The sequence below is a fragment of the Amborella trichopoda genome, chromosome 13 (genome assembly GCF_054954075.1).
Source record: "Amborella trichopoda isolate Santa Cruz 75 chromosome 13, AtrichopodaSantaCruz75HAP2 v2.0, whole genome shotgun sequence".
NCBI lineage: Eukaryota > Viridiplantae > Streptophyta > Magnoliopsida > Amborellales > Amborellaceae > Amborella > Amborella trichopoda.
The window spans coordinates 11793541-11814745 of record NC_142348.1 but is presented as its reverse complement, the minus strand read 5'-3'; the positions used below and the strand labels follow the sequence as shown (position 1 = coordinate 11814745).

At 42.5% G+C, this 21205-nt stretch overlaps 1 long non-coding RNA gene across 2 annotated transcripts in view; it reads right to left on the bottom strand.

The window, feature by feature from the left end:
- The window catches only part of LOC148779037 (uncharacterized), a 51413-nt gene extending 30208 nt beyond the window's left edge, over window positions 1–21205 (bottom strand). For both annotated transcript variants that reach the window (XR_016047730.1, XR_016047731.1), the window contains exons 1-2: window positions 20968–21205; window positions 20574–20872 (exon numbers count right to left, since the gene is read on the bottom strand). This is a non-coding gene — a long non-coding RNA (uncharacterized LOC148779037). The remainder of the gene's footprint in view (window positions 1–20573; window positions 20873–20967) is intronic.

Genomic DNA, 21205 nt, shown 5'->3' with positions numbered 1-21205 from the left:
AGGAGCCGATGGCTCAAAAGGGAGAGAGAGGGAGAGAAGAAAAAGGGAGTGAAGCTGCGGAGTCGATGACTCGAACGAGAGAGAGAGAGAAGAAAAAAAGTGGGTAAAGGTGATAAGTCGGACGGCTCGAATGAAAGAGAGAGAGAGAGGAAAGAGAGAGAGGGAGATAGAGGGGAAGGAGAGAGAGAAGGGGAGGGAAAAAGAGATAGAGAGAAGAGAAGGTGGGCCGACGGCTAGTTAGTCACGAGGGAGAGAGAAGAAAGAGAGAGAAAGAGAAAGAGGAAGAAAAACCAAGAGAAAGAGGGGAGAAAAGAGAGAGGAGAGAGATAGAGGAAAGAGAGAAAATAGAAGGAAGAAGAGAAAGAGAGAAGAGAAAGCGAGCTGGCGGCTTAGCCACCGACATAGTTAGTCATGAGAAGAGAGAGAACAAAAAAGAAGAAAAGAGAGAGAGATATATATATATATAAAGAGATTAGAGAAGAGAGAGAGGAGAGAGAGAAAGGAGAGAAGAGAAGGAGGGTCGACGACCGGTTAGTCGTGAGAGAGGGAGAGAGAAGAAAGAAGAAAGAAGAAAGAGAAAGAGGAAGAAGCAGAAAGAAAGATGAGAGAAAAGAGAGAGGAGAGAGAGGGGAGGAGAGGAGAGAGAGAAATGAAAGAGAGAGAAGAAAATACGAGCAGATGGCTTAGCCATCGGCCCGGTTAGTCGTGAGAGTGAGAGAGAAGAGAGAGAAAAAAGATAGAGAAAGAGAAAGAGGAAGAAAGAGAGACAAAAGAGGAGAGATAAGAGAGAGAGGAGAGAAAAATAAGAGAAGAGATGGGGGCCGACAGCTTAGCCGTCAGCTCGGTTAGTCGTGAGAGGGGAAAGAGAAGGGAGAAATAAGAAAGAGAGAAAGAGGAAGAAAGAGAGAAAGATGGGAGAAAAGAGAGAAAGGAGAGAAGGGAAGGAGAGAGAGAGAAAGGGGAAGGGGAGAGAGAGAAGAGAAGGCAAGTCGGTAGCTTAACCGCCGGCCTGGTTAGCTGTGAGAGAGAGAGGGAGAAGAGAGAGAAGAAAGAGAGAGAAAGAGAAAGATGAAGAATAAGGGGAGAGAAGAGAGAGGAGAAAGAGAGAGAAAGGAGAGAGGAGAGAGAGAAAGTGAAGGGGAGAGAAAGAGAGGGAGAGAGAAAAGAAAGAGAGAAGAGAAAAGGTGGGTCGACGGCTTAGCGGCCGGCTCGGTTAACCGTGAGAGAGAGAGAAGAAAGAAAGAAGAAAGAGGGTAGAAAATAAAGGGAAGAGAGAGAAGGAGAGAGAAGAGAGAGAAGAGAAAGCAGGCATACAGCTCCAGCTTGATTAACCGTGAGAAAGAGAAGAAAGAGAGAAGAAAATAAAGAGAGGAGAGAGAGAAAGGAGAGAGATGAGAGAGAGAAGAGAAGGTGTCGCTAGCTCGATTAACTGTGAGAGAGAGAGAAGAAAATGAGAGAAAGAGAAGAAGGGAGGAGAGAGAAAGAGCAAGGGGTTACCTATTGGGGTCCTTGGACCGGAACGGTGGCTAGGTTGGAAGTGAAGAGTTTCAAATGGGAATTGAGGGATTCCAAGTGAGAAGTGAGAAGTTCTAGGGGTAGTGGTTTATGGAAAAAAATTTCTCTCTCCTCTTTTTGGATGAAAGGGATAGAGAAAAATATTGCAAACTAAGGGAAACTCAATTGATTTTTGAGCCTATGGATCAAGTCTCATTAATCTTTCATCCCCCTCCTTTGAACTTAGGGTTACAAATGATTATATAGCACCCCCTTGAAACAACGGTGGATGCTCAAAACTAACCTAAATTGTTAAAAAATACATTTTCTACAAATTAAATTTGAATTCCTTTTTTGGGGCAAAATGACCATTTTGCCCCTACCCACAATCACAAAAATGGCAAGCTGATCCATGAAAAGGGACCATAGGCTACGGTCATCATCTGGGGCCCATTCTGGGCCTTTCCGGCAACCTTTCCACAAAAGGAATACTGCAAAAGTGATGGTCACAGCAAGATGATCGTTTTGACATATCATTTGATACTCGAATTGAAGTGTTGAGCTCTTGGTAAAATCTATCAAAAGATGGAGAAATTGCGATCTTAGATCTCGGATCTTGTCCATTCCTTGGCGTTTTAGTTCGATCTTTCCATCGTGAAATGACAGGGAAGTTGTCACGATCGTTTGATGACAAGAATGGTTCGATTTGGTGACCGGACCTCCACTTTCCGAATTAGGGAAGTTGCTGGAATATGGATTCCGGTCGCCAAAAAATACCCTTTCTTACAACTTAAGAATGCAGCCTCTTGGTTCACTTATCACATATGATATTTACTTTTGATCGAAGCCCTCGACGTCACTGTCTTAATAGACCCATTTTCAAGTAGATCAAACGTCGAGGCTCCGTGATATGACAGTTTGATTGAAGGGATCTCCTCTTTGCAAAAATTTGCAACACATGAGTTTTCTTAAGTGACTTCTCCATAAGATTTCTTCCATCTCGGGTGGCAACATGGGTCGTGCCATATATGAAAACGTGCGCGCCAACGAGAAGAAGATCCTCCTGAAATTTAAGCATGATTTGACTTAAGATGAAAGAGTTATGGTATTTCAAAGGTGATCCCGAAATCATATTACATAGTTTTCATAAATGGAAACTGGTACACCGAGGGTGCACCAGAATAATGTGTAACTAACCCTTTTTGGGTAAGTTGGCCACAAAATAATCCAAAATTGTCAGAATTAGCTGAAATTTGATATGTGGGGGTTTTCGAACCTTCTAAATCCAATTGTAGTGGTCTGGTGTTCATCTGAAGCTCCTGTTATATTGCTGTATTTATCAGGTGCATTTTCAGCATGTTAGAGGCCGAATCTGAAAACGGGTTTTGCCTCTGAGCCACCTTATCATCGTCGGATCGCTACGAAACTTAGCGGGTGTTCTTAGGAGTCAAGTGCTACCTAAACATGATTTTTGGGACCCATCTATCGACTTTCAAAAGTTCGCTCAAGATCAGGGTTTATTTCATCAGTGCTTCCGTGGTCCGCGGGCATTTTGATACCCGCGTGCGTAATCCATGATTGGCTTCCTCCTTATTCGCATTGGGGATACAAGTGTAAAAAAAGATGCTAAAACACAAACCTATTTTGATTGCTTCCTGTGTTGCACAGTAAGTCCAGTTGCCATGGTTGTAGTCCATGGCGACTCAGATACTGAGTATATTGCATCATCTAGACCACTTAATTTTACTAGTTCTACAAGACCTCTTGACTCAGTTCTCTAGGCCTACCCTACTTCAGGCCAATCAAGGTCAAGTTCCAATGAGTCCATAATCCCACACCCAGGGCTGAACCTAGCTAGCCTACTTATCATTTAGTTGAGCCTTGTAGTCCAGCAAATTTGCATGGCTTGAGCCACCCAAAATAGTTAGGGCATTCGCCTCGAGGCTAAAGAATCAATGTTGAAATCCCCTTCATCCTTTAAGCCTAGGGGAGATGCTGCCCAATCAGGGGCACATCACCCACAAATGTCTCAATCTAGGGGAAAGGCTTGCTCATCCTCCAAGACTAGGGGAGATTCACCCCAACTAGGATCGCATCACCCACAAATGTCCAGCTCGCTCCAGGGGAGATGGTACCCAACTAGGGCTGCATCACTCATAAATCTCTCAGTCTAGGGGAAATGCTGCCGAATCGGTGGTTCATCCCACACCATCATCCAAGGTTAAGGGAAATGCTGCCCAATTAGGGTCGCACTTCCCATAAATGTCTAATTCTAGGAAAGATGCTATCGAAAATTTACACCATCGACAACACCCCGGTCCCCCTAACTGGCTCGACTTACGTTGTCAACTAGATCTAAGCCGTCCCACTCAAGGCGAGAATCTAACCCAACCAGGTCAAGGTCTTTCAAGGACCCATTCTAGGGGCTCTAGAAGTCAAAATTGGGGTCGTCATGGCTCATCCAATGGGGACAAGCACCTCGAGTTCCCTAGGTTTGATCTAGGTCTCCCTGAGTTCTATGATTCCTTTGCAACTGAAGACATAAAAAACCGTCCTTAGGTCAAGGTTTGCTTCATGCATGCTAGCCTTGTTGAGCCACGTGCCCCACCTAGGGCCTCAAGTCACCGTTCTGATCAGAGTCAGGGAGCTTCTCTTGCCCCTGACCAGGAAAGTTATGTAAGTTCAACCCCGTCGATAAGTCGGCATTGCCAAACTTGCCATCCTATGCCTCTTGTAGAATTGGCTCGGCCATGGGACCATCAGTCCAAACCTAACCTTCTCAAGTCATGTATTGTCAACCACCGGTGCAGCTTCTTCAGGTTGCCTCGATCCCATACCATTACTCCAAGGTGGCTTATTCAACCCTTATACCAACTCAAGATCCTCCAAGTCAGGCGTACCAATTGGCTCCATATCCTCCAGCCGCACCATCGGCCTCCAATCACCCTTACCCTGAATATCATGGACACCATGCCTCGGTACTTCACTTCTAGTTCCCGACCCTGACTTATCAACCCCGGCTCCTCCAATCTAAGTCACTTCTCAAACCTATCAATACTATCCCTCGATCTAGGCAACTCCACCAGCATTGATTCCATATTAGGCTTTGATCGCCTCGGCTCAAGCACCGTCACATATGAAATTCTGTACCAGGCTCCAGCCGCTTGGCTCAGACACCTTTTCCTACGCTGGTTCCATGTCAGGCTCCAACTGCCCCGACTCAAGCCTCCTCACTTGTGTCCCCTCCTAATGCGGCTCCAACGACCTTGCAGTTCAGCCTGCTCCTAGTCCCGTGTAGCCCACATCAGCTGCATCTCTTGCACACCAAACTGTGCCATCAATTTCGGGCAACCAACAGACCCTTGAGGTTAAGACCCTCAGGGAGTAGGTTGCAATCAAGAAAAACATAGGCGAGTGATTCCCCGACTTTACCAGTCGATTACAGGAATGCACATCAAAGGTAATTGATTGTGTACTTCTTAAGACCTCTCAAATGAGCATGTGCCTGGAGAATTCTCTATCAAAGTACATGAACTCCTTCAGCCAAAGGCTACAGCCTTTCTCATTTCAACAAATGATCGACCAAGTTTCTTTCTACGAATGGTCGACGATCGCTGCTGCCAATGCAAAACCAGAGAATTCGACGGTGGTCGCACCATTACAAGCTAAACCATAGGGCAATAATAATAATAATAATAATAACAAGAAAAATAGCAGTAATTACAACAATAATAAAGAAATAATATTATTGCCTAGGTAGGCCAAATTGTCATGGAACCAGTTTTGCCCCAAGCACAAAAGACTAATAATCAGCTTAGGGGCACCTGTAGGACCCAATAACTTTAATGCAAACAATATTGGAAATAGGAGACGCTTTCTGGAAGTTAACCTTCTACCATTGCAGGAGCCTTTCTCCACTATATTAACCCAGATCCTGCATGCGAGACTCATTGTCCTTCCTGATCCTGTCTAACCCAAGTACGAGGTTAAGGACAAGTCTAAATGGTGTGGATACCATCGAAACCAAACCCATAGCACTAAAGAGTGTTATAACTTGTAGTGCTCCATCAGGGAACTCCTAAATACGGCCGCTATCAACCACACTCCCACCGATACACCAATGGAACCATCTAACAAAAAGATGGGAATATTTGCCAATCTGCTCCCGAATAATGACAATAAAATTTGAAAATGAACCCCTTAACGAGGCTAGACCTAACTCAAACGTCATCATGATAATTGAAGATATGCCACTTAAGGGAGACCTTGAAGTTAAAAACTATAAACATATCCAAGGGAACTCCTTGATTTCCCCTCGGGATCGCACCATCGTAAAGGATAAAGGAGTCATAGTTGATCAGAATATGTGCATAAACATGATTTCGATCAATCAAGAATGCACACCATCACAAGATCAAGAGACTGAAAATCCTGACAACTCCATACTAGGCATCATCATTGTGACAACCCTTAAGAAGCTGACTACCTCACGAGCAGAGGGAGTCATTTAAGCCAGCATGATTTACGGTTAATACCCTAGAAGAGAGGCTTAGGAATCCTCCAAAAGCTGACCGAAATCTCATTGTGTCCACTGAAAAAATGAATGAACAAGGAACAAACACAATAGGGCCTATCACGTAGTACAACCTGTCAGCTCAAGTCAAGTAAAATTCCTACATCCATCTCTATTATGGAACTACTAAAGAACTCACCCGTTCACCAGGCCCAACTCGAGGAAGTGCTGACAAGGACTCATGTCCCTACCCACACTACACTCGAAGAGTAGAGTAGCATGATTAACCTCTTGATGGGTGTATTTTTAGTCATGGTATGAGACTAAGTTTGATGCGTCAATGAATTTGAAGGCATGAACATGAGATAGACATCGAACAAATTCCATATTGATATCCTGACAGATGATGTATAAACCAAGCAAACTCAATGGGTTATGTGCCAAGATATGCTCCTAATGTAATATGCATATATGATATGTTTAAGACTTATCTTATGAATCCCCGAATATGCCTTGAAGAGTCTTGATAATCAATCAATCCATATATGCATTGACTAACCACTAATGACAGCGGGAGATGTCAAACCAACTCAATTTGAGACAGATTTTAGGATACATATACTCATAAGGCCAATATACATATCTCACATGATATTAGAGGAATTTGAAACGGTATGACATACTTTCCTAATCCACCATCAGTTAAGTATGTGCATCTTAACAAATGCCCGATCATCAAAGAAATCAAACCATCTTAATTTGAGACAAAATCTAGAATGCATATACTTCTAAGGCCAATATACGCCTCTCCACATGATATTGGAAGAATTTGATGCGGTACAATATATTTTTAATATGTTGACGATCACATGGGTGCATTCTTGCTAATGATCAATGATAAGAGACCATCAAGGCATTTTAATTCGAGACAAGCTCTGCGATATATATACTCCCAAAAGGCCACTAACGCATCTCCACATGATATTGGAGGAGTTTATTGCGATACGATACAACTTTGAATCTGTCGTCTGCCGAGGATAAAGTGTTTGACAAACAGAGCAAAAGGAAACCTTGCCATATGATATCAGAATGAGGTGTATCCTTGCAAATATATTCCATGAGGCCTTATATGTCTCTAATCCAAGAATGATACAAGTTGGATATCGTCTGGAGGTGGCTTAACCCATTGTTCGTATTAGTTGCCAATCAAAATATGCATTGATGACAACCCCAAATTTAATACTTTGGGGATTGGTTCGAAATTCTCAAGGGATCATATTCTCACCCCAAAGTTTCGCATCATCCGGAGGTGGCTTAACCCATCATCCGTATTTGACGCCAATCAAGATATGCTTTGACCGACATCCCCAAAATTGGAATTTTGGGGATTGACCCGAAACTCTCGGGAGGTTATATTTGAGGCATTATATCCCTCACCCCTAAGTTTCACACCATTTGGAGTTGGCTTAAGCCATCATCCATATTCATTAGCAGACAAACGCTTATGCGTTGTTACCAATAGCCAAGATGACATTCAGTCACCAAACTTGAGATTTTTCACTATCTACAACGAAACTTCTCATAAGACATAGACCATTTGGTTCCTAACTCGATGTCCTATCACCCTTAAAAGTGTGGCATCATATTATTCTCTTAGGGGAAAGAGGAAAGCTCTGCAATAATAGTCATATAAACTATGAAAAAACTTAACCAATGGTAGATGATATCTCCCAATATGCGGAGAGTGTCGGGCCCATATTTTGTGGAGATGTGTGCTACAGTTCCCTCCACAAGATTATCACATCCTTAATTCCATAATCTCATGTTGTGGCATAGTTGTACCTGCAACCCTTGGATTTCCTACTATAATTTCCAATAGAAACAACTTATTTTTTACGGAGCATATATCTCTCCTTCGTGACTCATTTGAAGTCAGGTCCAAACCGTTGTGTTCACCGCTAAGTCCTCTATCATCTCTCCAAATTTATAGAAAATGGACTCGACGTCATGATGAGGCAAAAGAAATATGAAGACATTAATGTTGTGAGTTGCAGACTAACCAACGAAAGATAAAGAGTAACCAAATTCCGTAGTTTCTCATGTGATGACGTGGTAAATTCTATCAGTTGTGCATTTAAATTCGAATATGAAGCAAGATAGAGACCAATCAAGGCATGTTTATCATCAACGCCACCTACAAGTGAATTCAAATTTAAATAAAGATACACACTTATCATCTTAAGCCAAATCGTGGAAGATAAAGATAAATGGTCAATGAATGGATGAGGCCTATGGATATTCATCCTTATCAATTCATGATGCCTATTTAAACCCCCCCACTTTCCAGTGAGAGGACACTCACACATGAAGAGGACGAATAGAGAGAAAAAGAGATTCTTTGCCACACACCCCTCTTTTCATTTTTTGTGCATGACAGAGAGATAAGAAGACTGACTGTATATCTGTTGTCGGTTAAGGAACAAACCCTTGATATTGCCATTTCCTGATCGCAAGTGTAGGAATCTACTAGAGAGAGCGAAGGTTGTTGATCCAAACTCTCTTGAAATCCCGATTTGAGAAGAAGCATTCCACATATTGTATCCCCTGTAAGTAGTTCAGGTATATGGTCCCAAATGCCCACGGTAGTGATGTCTTTCCATTTTGTCAATATATTTGTCGTTCTGGAATCATTATAAGCTAGATGCATGGCATGCTATGTTGGTTAGATGGCCTTTGGGCCACCCCTAGGTGTGGAGCCAGGTCCTGGAAGGCTTGGAGCCTATGAGTAAGTTAGGGTGAACCTTGGGTTGCCCCAAAGCATTAGACCAGCAGGGAATTGCTGATCCTTGTGAGTGGGTGTGAAGGAGTGGCCTTAGGCCCTCCTTTTTATGGAAGATCGCCGGCTAGGCCACCGGTGTTATGAGTGAGGATGTGTGGGGCAGCCTTCAGGCGCCCAACTGTGAGGGGCTAGCGACATAGCCACCGATATGAGTAGTGTGAGAGGTACTGACGGCCAGGCTGCCGGTACACATGGGGAGTGTTGGGAGGGGGGGGGGCGCTGGCCTTTCGACCGCCCACAAAGGCAATGGCAGATGTACTGATGATTATGGCAAGAGGAGGGGTGCCTTTTGGACTGTCATGAGAGTTAGGACTGGCGAGTGAGCCGCCAGTGGCTATGTGCATATGAAGGGTGTCGGCCTTTGTGCCACCAATGCTTTTAACAACAACGGCTTTGTCATTGGTGCCAAGAGATCAAGAGCAAGGGACCTGGGGCCTCCTTCTCGATCCAAGTAGGGCTGAAGCCTAAGTGCAAGCGATTGGACCTCCTCGCAGAAGAAGAATGGGAAGAGTTGGTTAAGAAACCCGATTCCCTTGGGATAAACTTTCAGGTACAAAGATCATGAAATCTCCAACACATATGTAGGAACTGAGCAACTCCAGGTTCATATTAAGGTGCATGATTGATGTAGTGTGTGTGGATAAACAATCAAGACCATCCTTGGGGTGGTGTGTCCCCAGTGGTGTCACCAGTTGGTCAGCCTTGGTTCTCGTCATGGCCGAGGACCCGGTGGGGGCCCTGCCCAATAAGCCTTTCTCGAAAACCACGTGCCAGAGTGTGTGGGGGTGCGAGTGCAGCTAGAACTAACAAAAAGAAAGATTTAGGTGGCGATGTGGTACCTACCTCGTGCGGTGTGGTCGAGACATACCCAGGAGCACGAGCCCTCTCGGCTCGATTTAGACCTTGCTCCCTAACCGCTCACATCCTGCCTTTAGTTCACACGCCCTTTGTGTAAACTTGGGGCCCGGAGCCCTTAGTTCACCCTTGGACGGTGGTATTGAGGTGATGGGCTTAGGGATGGTATTAGGAGGTCCGAAGAGGGTCGAGTTCAGGGTTAGATGGGGAATAAAGAGAGAACACTAGATGAGAGGTAGAGATAAAGAGACAAGAGAGGGAAGAGGGAAGGACCACTCAAAAATCCAGGAGCCTTCCAGTGTTACATCTCCTAGGAGGTATTACCGGTGGCTTACTGAAAAGGTAATAGGCAAGGAGCTTAAGTACCCCAGAGGATTTGTAAGGGCATGAGATATGGAGGGGCTGAACCCGACACTAAATACGCCTCAAAAGAGCCTCCTAGAGAGTGGTTAAGATAATGGACGAGAGGAATAAAGATGAAAGAAAGAGGGGGAAAGGAAGAGAAGAGAGAAGAAGAAAGAGGTGAGGTGGTTGAGAGAAAAGAAGAGGATCATTCAATGATCCAGTGGCCTTCTAGTGTTACCTCCCCTATGAGGTATTACCGGTAGCTTACTAAAAAGATATCATGCACAAGGCCTAAGAACCTTGAAGGATTCTTAAGGTAATGAGATATGGACAGGTCGAACCCGACACTAAATAGGCCTTAGAAGAGCCTCCTAAGGAGAGATCAGGGCAAAGGAAAGAGGGAGGGAGACAAGAGAAAAGAGAAGTAAAGGACAGAGAAAGGGAGAAGAGAGAAAGTGAAGAGAGAAAGAAAGAAAAGAGAAAGAAGGCGAAGAGAGAGGAAATGAGGGAGGAGAGAGAGAATAATAGAGACAGACAAAGAGGGAGACCGGTGGCTTGACAACTGGTCAGAGAGAGAGGGAGATATAGAAAGGAAGAGAGGGGAAATAAACTGCGTGGCTGCCGATGGGGGGGAAGAGAGAGAGAGAGTGAGTGAGGAAGAGACCGACAACTTGGCTGTTGGTGAGAGAGAGAGAGAGTGGGGGAGAGAGAGAGCATGAGAAAGAGAGAGGGGAAACCGACAGCTTGGTTGTCGGGGGGGGGGGGGGACAGAGTAGGAGAGAGAGAAAGAGAGAGGAGAGAAAGAGTAAGAGAGAGAGAGAGAGGGAGAAAAATAGACCGGGTACCTAGGGGTGAACCAGTGGCTTGAGCCTAGTGGCTAGGTCTGCTCCCAATGGTCTTTATGAGCTCTTTGAGAAATGCTAGGGAGGGTTAAAATGTATGGTTATGTAGGTATGGTGTATGGATGGGTATAACATGTAGCTAGGTATGGTGTATGGGTAAGTATGGTACATGGGTAGGTATGGTATATGGATGGATATGGTATATAGGTAAGTATGTTATATGGGTAAGTATGGTATATGGTTAGCAGTATGGTCAAGTGGGTAGAGACTGGTGGTCTAGGGGTAGCTCTTTCAATAAGTAAATATTCTCTCTCTTCTCTCTTTGGTTCTAATGAAATATGGCTCAATAAGCTCTTAATTTAAACTACAATCAAGAACCTTACAAATGAGAAACCCTTAGGCAATAAAGTCATCCATAAACATGGGTGGGTGCTCAATAAAGAACCTAACATTTTAAATGAATAAGAGTAAAATCCCATTTTTAGACAACGATGACCATTATGACCTTACCTAGAAATGTGATAATGACAAAACCAACCCTCCAAAAGGGGCCTTTTTCCTTTCTCATGGTTTAGGCTCATTTTTTGTGTGTTCGGGTGATGTTCCGAGGGATTTAACACTGTAGAAGCGTAGATCATCTCGAGGAAATCGTTTTGATATAAGATTTGCGGCTTGAATCGAACTTTTGTTTATGGTTCCAAAATGCCAAGCCCCATAAGACCTAGAAAGGTCCATTTAAGCTAAAATTTGATAAGAAGACTGGTTTCAGCCTTCTGAATCCATCTGTGGTGGTCGCATGGCCACTATAGGTCTCTGGGATAGAGTTTTAGCTATGGTGTACCACTATCATGTTAATGATATGGGCTCAAAACTAATTTTGTGTATGCTTCTCATATTTGAAGGAAACTTGGAGGGCAACCTTGAAACATCATAGGAGGCTCATGTCCTTCATTTGGGGCTGAAAATACTTCATTATCATGGTTCTTCAAAAAAAGATGTATTTTTGTGCAGACTTCTGTAGTTCATAACCCACAGGCCTGGGTCGCATTTGCTTCCTCAATCACTCGCATTTGGGAAATGAGTGCATCAATAATACACACTAACAGACGAGTCTCAAACAATCTTTACACTGCCATTGGGCCAGTTTATCCGCATAACAAAAGAAAAAAATAATGGACAATTTTGGTCCATTGCTTGTTGGTGAGCAAATCGGTGAGGATTGTAGATCTAGCATTTTAATGATGCTAACCCAATGAGGAAGTATGGCACCCCGGATGCTCAAGATCTACATCATCTCCTGGGGAGTAGTTGGTACACCATCGACTCAAGACCTGTACTCATCTTTGAATAGGCAGTCCTTTAAACCCCCAATGGGAAAAGGCTGTGCCAAGTAGAAGCTATCACCGTGAAAAAGCCTCCTCACATCAATACCATTATGGAAAAGGGCCTTACGCCCCATGATGCACAACAAATAAGGTAAGGTATTGCCCTTATGCCCCATGATGCACAACAAAAAGCCTCCTCGCATCAACACCATTGTTTGAAGACATTTTTCAGGATATTGGGTTGTAACAATCCTAAAAAAAAAAAAAAAAAGAGGAGAAAAGATGCTTTTAAATAGGTGATGGTTTGTTTGAATATGATGGTCCTTGGGGACCGTCACTATTTTCAAAAACTTTTACTTCGTTTAACTTTTGCTTGCCTGTTTTGCTTGCTTGCTTTTGCTTCCTGCTTGCAGCTGGCAACGTCCTTTAGCGGACGTGGTTTTCGTACGTTAAAAGCAGACTTTTAACGCGACACCTCAAGTATGAGGTAGAGCGTAATAAAATAATATAATAATACGTTATAAGAATTTAAATAGGGGATGTGAGCACTCCCACCCTAAAACAAAATTTTGAGATCTCTCTCTCTGGTCGAAACACAGTGAACTTCTCTCTCGAACCGAATTTTTTATCGGAAGCTCCCTCTCAAATAATTGTGGGTAAGTGACATCGTCTTCCTGAAAAATAGTCTGTTTTTAATAAATAGTGATATTTCGGTCCAGGATCTTTATTTTATAAGTTTTATGTGTAAGTGACCCCATTGTCTCGAAAAATAATCCATTCTTTTTAAAAATGAAATGAAATAATTATTTCTGCTTATTATCATGAATTTTAGGCGCGATAAATTTTATGCGCACGTGACCCCATTATCTTGAAAAATAATCTTTTTAATAAAAATTGTGATATTTTATCTATGTTAGAAATTTTGAATGCTGTAAATTAGAAAAATAAAATTATTTATTTTTCTTGTCTATTGTTAGAAATAAATGTGATATTTCTGCTTTTAGTAAAATTGTGATATTTCTTTCTACTGTTTTGAATATTTAGACATTGTAAAATTCATGTGCAAATGACTGCCTTATTATTTAAAAATTGACATTTTTGCAATTGATTATCATATTGTTGTGAAATGTTTATTTGTGAATTGATATTCCACAAATTGTGATAATTCCGTATTCTTGAATTTTTATAAGAGTTTTTCTATACATATTAAATTGGCAATTATGCTAGAATGCCTTTACAAACTGCTACCTTTCTAAATTTGAGCCCAAAATATTTGATTGGTTATTTTTGAAATATTATAGAGAGTGACTGTTATTAATGGTTTAAGTGAAATTCATATTAATGGTTCCAGTGATATGTTGAGTACATGATATTGCTGCTTTCGAATGTTTAAAGAGATTTAGAAATAATTTAAGTATGCAAGTGGACTCATCCGGTTCGCCGGTGAGGTATAAGTGGACCTATCTGGGACGCCGGTAGGGATTAAGTGGACTCATCCGGTACGTCGGTGAGGTATAACTGGACCTGCAGGGATTAAGTGGACCTATCTGGGACGCCGATAGGGATTAAGTGGACCCATCAGGACGCTGATGGGGTATATAGGTGACCTACTTGGAACGCCAGTAGGGTATTTTGTGAAATCCTTTGAATTATGTACTGCCGTTAAAAGTGTTATGAGCATTTCAATTACTCGGATTATACTTAATTATGCATTTATTGAAAGTGAAACTGTTGATGCATTTCTGTTAATAGATCTCATTTTGAAAAATATTGATATCTTTCAATCATGATTATTTTTAGGATTACGATGATCACTTACTGAGTAGCCAAACTCATCAAACTATGGTAAACATTTTTTCAGGATAACTACGGATTCATTTTGAGTGCTAGTCAAGATCAACCTTGGAAGATACTGTTGTTGTGCTAGCTTTCTTTATTTACTATGTAAGACCTCGCCACTGTAAATTTGTCCTATCAATAGATGTATATATGTTTTGTCCGTCACATCTCAGGAATAATAGTAATGTAAATTCTTGGGGTGTGACATGGGTCCCGACATTTTTTCAGCATATTGGGTCCCCGATGCGGAATAAAGGAGAAGCCGGTCAATAAAGCCTTGACATACAACAAAACTTTTGAAAGTCTCAGAATTTCCCCATAACGGGTGAGAATGCTCCTAAGGATTTCAAAAGGCCACCTACTAAGTTTTGTCGGGATCCGATATGTCTAAGGCAATACAGACAAAGAAACAATTTCGAAAAAATCAGCCTCTAGCACCCTGAAACAGACCCCATAGCTGGAACCTTATTTTCGATGTGTCAAATTCTTGTGAGACCACCGCCATTAGATCCGACATGGTCGAAAACCCCCAGAGGTCAAATTTCGACTTAAACAAACATTTCGAGACAAAGTTATGGGCAAAAGACTAAAAAAGGAGAGGCCGCACGCTATTCCCGTACGCCCTCCCTGCACCAATCTCCATTAATGGTTTTCACAGTCACGAACAACAACTTTGAAGACTCATATCTCTCTCGTTTTGAGTCGGGACACGCTCAAATTTTACGAGCGTGTTCATCTCGTCAAGACAAGCGTTATGATATGTGGCACGTCCTGTAACAATGTCCGAGCAGGGAGAAAAGCTAGAGAGAAGTTGGTGATTCGTGATCAAGGTTGCAGGAAAATCAGTAGCAGCACGACCCTTGAGCGGCCATATCACAACACTCGCATACCCAATCGACGCTAAACTAGTTGCATTGTGTGCGTAAGGTTCAGGGCTATGTCTGGTCTGAACCCAGTGCATGATAAATGGTTAGATTTGGCGTACGAAGGCGTTAAAGTTGCTGCAAAATTTTGGCCACCGGAATCTAAGTTCCAGCCAAAAACCTAAGATGGTAAAATCTTCATTCGGGCACTGAATCAAGCTGTGTTTGTTGTAGCGCGATCATGACAGCATACTCAGTACAATTCAGCAGAGAAATCAAGGAAATGCATCAAGAAACGAGCGCACTATCGATCTGAAGTTTTCAAGATTAGTGCAAGTTTCAAATCACATGATCATGGCCTAAAAATACAATTTGTGGCTCGAAGTTAGTTTCAAATTAATCGTCATTCCCAGCCTAACGAGAAAGTGATCATCTTTTAGTCAAACGGATGCCCCCCGAATCGGCCTAGGAAAATCGCACATGTTCCATGGGTGCAATAGTGACTGTTTTTTAATTTTGTGTATTGTTGGGTAGGGGCAAAACTGTAATTTTATACATATTTATCCCTCTCGCTTCTCTCTCAATATGCACGGCAATAGGAACCATCGTGCATGTCTCTCTCCGTTTATCTCTCTTCTCTGTCTTTCATTTTCTCTCTCTTTATTCTTTCCTTTCTCTTTCCTCCCTAGTCATGCACAGCGGTGCCCATCACCGAGCATGACATCCTTCTTCTTTTCTTATCTCTTGGAACATGCACAGTGAGCCAGGCCTTAACACGAGTGGCAGGCCGGGCCTCTGTCTGAGTTCCTCCTCCCTCATGTCATACACGGCGATGCTCATCACTGCACAGGACATTTCTTTCCATATTCTCTAACAAGGACATTGAACCGGGCCCCTTTCCCAAGTGGCGGGCTGGGTCGTACCTGAGTCCCTTCTGACAAGCACGACAATGCCTATTACCACGTGTCTTTCCTTTTCTCTCTCCTATTATGGACGGCAGAACCCATTGCTGTCCATGTTTCCTCTTCCTCTCTCTCTCTCTCTCTCGCCATGGACTTCGAAGCCTATTGTTGTCCATGCTCTCTCTTTCTCCCTCTCTCTTGTCATGGACGGCAGAGCCTATCACTATCCATGTACTCTCTTACACTCTCTCTCCTCTCATGGACGGTGGAACCTATCACCGTCAATGTTCTCTCCCTTCCCCCTTTCTCTCTCCTCTTTCATTGACAGCGGAACCCATCGTCGTCCTGCTTCTTTCCCCTTTCTCTCTCTTCTATTATGGATGGCAGAACCTCATCATCGTTTATGCTTCTTTCTCTTTTCTCTCTCTTCTGTCATGAACAGCAGAACCCTATCGCTGTCCATGTTTTTTCCCTTATCTTTTTTCTCTCTTCTCTCTTCTCTCTTCTTTCTTCTCTTTTCTCTCTCTTCTTTTTCTTTTTCTCTCTTCTCTCTTTTTTCCTTTCTCTTCTCTCTTCTTTCTTATCTCTTCTCTCTTCTTTCTTCTCTCTTTTCTTTCTTCTCTCTCCTCTTGTCTCTTCTCTCTCCTCTCTCTTTCTCTCTTATCTTCTTCTTCTCTTTTTCTCTTTTCTTTCTTCTCTCTTCTCTTCTCTTCTTCTTCTTCACCTTCTCTTTCCTCTTCACTTCTCTTTTTCTCTTTTTCTTCTTCTCTCTTCTCTTCTCTTTTTCTTTGTTTTTTCTTCTCTTCTCTTCTCTTTCCTTCTCTCTTCCTTTATTTTGTCTTCTCTCTCAGTCTCTCTTCTTCTCTCCCTTCTTTCTTCTATTCCCTTCTTCTCTCTCTTCTGTCTTCCTTCTTAATCTCTTGTCTTTTTTCTCTCTCTTCTTTCTTCTCTCTTTTCTCTCCTCCTCTATTCTTCTACCGCTCTTCTCCTCTCTTTCTTTCTCTCTCTGCTTTTCTTCTTTCTCCTCTCTCACTATTCTTCTCTTAATTCTTCCTCTCTTCTCTTTCCTCTCTCTCTTTCTTCTCTTTCCCTTCTTCCCTCTTCCTCTCTCATTTGACCAAGGGACAGGCTAAGTGTAGCACTGTCATAGTAGTCTCGTCGTTGAGCAGTATTACCACCGTGTCCGTCTGAGTTACCGTGCCTATCTTGCTGCCACATCAGACTTGCTATCGTGTTAGGCTGCTGGTTGGTGTTGGTTCTAACGTCGAGTAGTATTGCTGTCGTGCCGGTCTGAGTTACCGTGCCCGTCTTGCTACCACACCAGGTCAATCACCGTACTGGTCTAGCCACTGTGTCAATCTAGCCACTTGGTCAAATTTGTCTTTCTTTTCTTCTCTTCCCTCTATTCTATTTCTCCCTTTTTCTTTTATCACCCCAATCTTCATCTCACTTCTTCCCTTTCTTCTTTTGAATGCGCACGCTCGTGTGCATTTGCTCAAGGACAAGGTGGGGTCCCTTGGCCGACTTGTCTTGTAAATTAACCATGTGTGTGTGATCATAGAAACATGAGAGTATAGGTCAAGGGAGGCGATTTTGAATCAGTTGTAGGACTTGGGGGCTTCCCATCATGATCTAAGAGGGCGCCCACGCTAGTCAGCCCGAGTGAGTCACGGACCCAGGTGAGGTGTGTCCCGCCTCATGTCAAGTTCCTCTCTCACTGGTTGGTGTACCTGGCCTTGTTTCTTAATAAGGTTCCTGAGAGGGCGGTCTCAAGTCCCAGGTTCTCCTTGAAACCCGAGACACGTGCCACCAGGTCATCGCAATCTGGGGGCGAGATTGAGGCATCTAACCAGTAATGAAAAAAGAAGCCCGTATGGACATGTCCTATGGCCTTTCTAATATAAGTCGCTTCAATGAGCCCATGATATATGCTGCAGAGGATAGGCTAAGCTAGGGCATACATGTGGCCCTCGGCCATGTCACATACCATATAAAAATAGTCGGGTCTGATGGCATGACCTTGAGAGTTTGGAAGAGCAAACATACATATGAAAAGTGCAATGAAATCTGTCAGAGACAACAAGGCATCTCTACCTTAAGGGGTGGAGTTTTCTTGCTCAAATTAAAGATAGGATTCTTGGTTTCTCCTTCTGCCTTCTTCAGTTTGAAGAAGTGGGTGATCCACATCTGAAAGTGACCTTGTGGCTTTCTTGAATCGAAGCCAAATTAAAAAATTCTTCAAACATTCTTCTTATGACCTGAGGTTTCAGAAGGCCTGTATAAAACTAATCCCTAAATATCACTACATTCTCATAGGTATATTCTTCATAGTGATCACTCAAAAAGAGGGACCACCAATGTAGTGCAAGTTCAAAGGGGAGATTTCAGCCTCCCCATGATCGAAGAATTTGGTGTTGGTTAAAGAACACCAAGTCTCTAATTACACCTTGATGACATTGGTGCAACAGTCATAAGGCCAGGCAGAGCACTCACATGCATTTAACAACCATGCACTAGAGAGCTCGTTCTCGAATTCAACAAACATTGCTCTGGTGCAAGTGTAGCAATTGTGGACGTGATGACTCTCTCCTTCGCATCTAAAACCTTTTGATTCCCACTGAAGAAGATCCTCAGGTTGCTCTGGTTTCTCCACGAGCTGGTGTGCTAGTATAGGGAAGACCATGTTGTCAGCCACATTCTTATGTGCATAATAGAAGAGGTGGTTATTTTGCTTGCGGATACCTTCAAAAGACTATTTGTTAAATCTAACAAGGTTAAGGGGCTCGATTGTGTAATTAACAGAAAATGGTTGTTTTAGAAGCCTGTTGACATTGCCATTTGCCTAACATATTGGATTGTGATGGGGCAATAGAACCCCAGTGCATTCCCCTTCATAATCTTCCACTTCCTTTGGGAACACCTTGAGACACATAATGTCTAGAAGAGAAAGGAAAGACAAGTCACACATCAGCCAGCTGATATCTCAAATATATTTTTCCTTAGGTTCTAACCGAAGACCGATGCTCATGATTTTGCTCAAGCCATAGGTCCAACCTCGAACTCATTTATGATATATTCATCCTAGGATTTTGACCGACGATCGCTATCCATAATATGGTTAAAGTCATAGGTCCAACCTCAGACTCATTTCTGATGTATTCATCCTAAGGTTCTGACCAACGACTGATTCCCATGATATGGCTCAAGTCATAGGTCCAACCTCTGACTCATTTCAAATATATTCATCCTAAGTTCTAACTGACAATTGATGCCCATGATATGGCCCACGTCATAGGTCCAACCTCAGACTCATCTCAGATACACGTCTTAAGGTTCTGACTGACGACCAATGCCCATGATATGGCTCAAGTCATAGGTCCAACCTTTGACTCATCTTATATATATATTCATCCTGAGGTTCTGACTGATGCCCATGATATGGCTCAAGTCATAGGTCAAACCTCATACTCATTGCAAATATATTCAGCCTTAGGTTCTGACTGATGCCCATGATAGGGCGCGTCATAAGGTCAACCTCATACATCTCAAATACATTCTTCTTAAGGTTTCGACGAATAGCGAGTACCCCATTGAGGACACATCAAATACCTAGCCTTAGACTTGCACATCACATCCTGACTGACAAAAAATAGAATATGAGGTGGATGTCAAACTTTAACCGACGATGGATGCAGCTCAAACACAGACTGATGCCAGATGGAATCCCATCGTAATTTCTTTGATAGCCAAGGGCTCATTGTTCTGCATTGTTCTCAAAATCGCCCGATCTAACCGCTAATCACACGGTTAGATCGAATCGGGTTCCGTTTTTGGGTGGTTAGGGTAATCAATCGGTATTTTTAAAAATAAAAAATTCAAAAAAATGTATATAAATTCTCAAAAATAAGGAATTTGATTTGTCATTTTTAAATATTCTTTACATTATGGTAAAGATTAAAAATTGTTTTGGTCATTAATACTCACTTTTATATTTTTCCATCTTTTTTAAAAATAGCCCTTGAAAAATATATGGGTTAAAATGTATTTTTTTCATTAATTTTCAATTTCATTTGAATATGTTTTGTTTTAATCATTCTTTATATGCTTTTGATATTTAGTTTAACACATTTTTTGCTGTCTCGAACTTGCCTGGTTAGAGCGGTTGAATCAGCTGGTTTACCGGTTAGGCTGGTTAAACTGCTTCCAAGTCTATGTCCGGTTAACCATTCCGGCTTGATCGATTTTGCGAACTCTGTTGTTCTGTGCTTGGTGAATAGGTTATTCAGCCATCGTTAAGGATAGCTGACATTGATTAATGTCAAAGACAAAGTCTAAGTTTATCCCATGACATTTTGACCGACAATAGAGGCAAAACGCGCCTCACGAGAAATCTAAGAAATCCTGAGGGATTTTCGCATAATTTTGACAGAGTTTCCGCTCTATTTTCGCATAATTTTGACAGAGTTTCCGCTCAAAGAATCAAATCCCACAATTTTCAGAATGTCAGTGGTTGCATCAACCAAGGGTTTTGAAATACCAAAAGCCTAATGAGCCATGGCCAAAGTCAGGGCAAACACAAGAGCAATAGCCATGACCAAAGAAAAGGTAAACTGGTAAAACCCCTGAGTCATGTCTCTTGCTCGGATGGTTTTTTCGCCCAAGAATCAGGTTAAGGCTAGGGAATATAAGAGAAGATACTACTAAAAAAATGATGATTAAGATAAAAAAAAAATAGAATTGAAGCTGAGGCACTGACCGATTTAAGGGATGTCACTGGAAAAGTCAAGCCCAAGTTCAGAATCTGCAGGCTTCGCTTGTAGTGCTAAACAGAAATCCTATTTTGTTTCAAGAGGAGTCGAAGCTTTCGGAAAAGTTACCGGACTCCAATGCCAAAAGTGGTCGGAAGTCAAAACCCCTAGAAGCTAAGCGATTGAAGAAAACCGAAACCTAATGGATTAAAAGCAAAGGGAAGGTGAGGCAAAGATGCATGGCTCTTCGGTCGGTACAGATAGTTCCAAAAGCAGCTCGAAATTGATACGAAACAGCAGTTGAAGCCTGAAATGTGACCGAAAATTGAGGTCATGAGCAAGAAAACTAAAGCAGAGACCCAGGATTTGAGGACTAAGGTATCGAAGAGAATAATGGCTTGCCTGATTCACATGGATTTGGCCACAATTCATAGATTTGTTCTCTGGACTAGGGAGATGAAGAAATGTAGAAGTAAGGAAATGAAGAAGAAAGAGTGGGTGTGACGCAGGCCGTCGCCTCAATTCATGCCACTTTATTGCATGATCATCATGGCGTGAGAGGCAATTGATGGTAATGTCCCTGCATGCAGATTAAAAGACACATGGCCCTTTAAGATAACCGGTTGTCCTTGGGAAAATT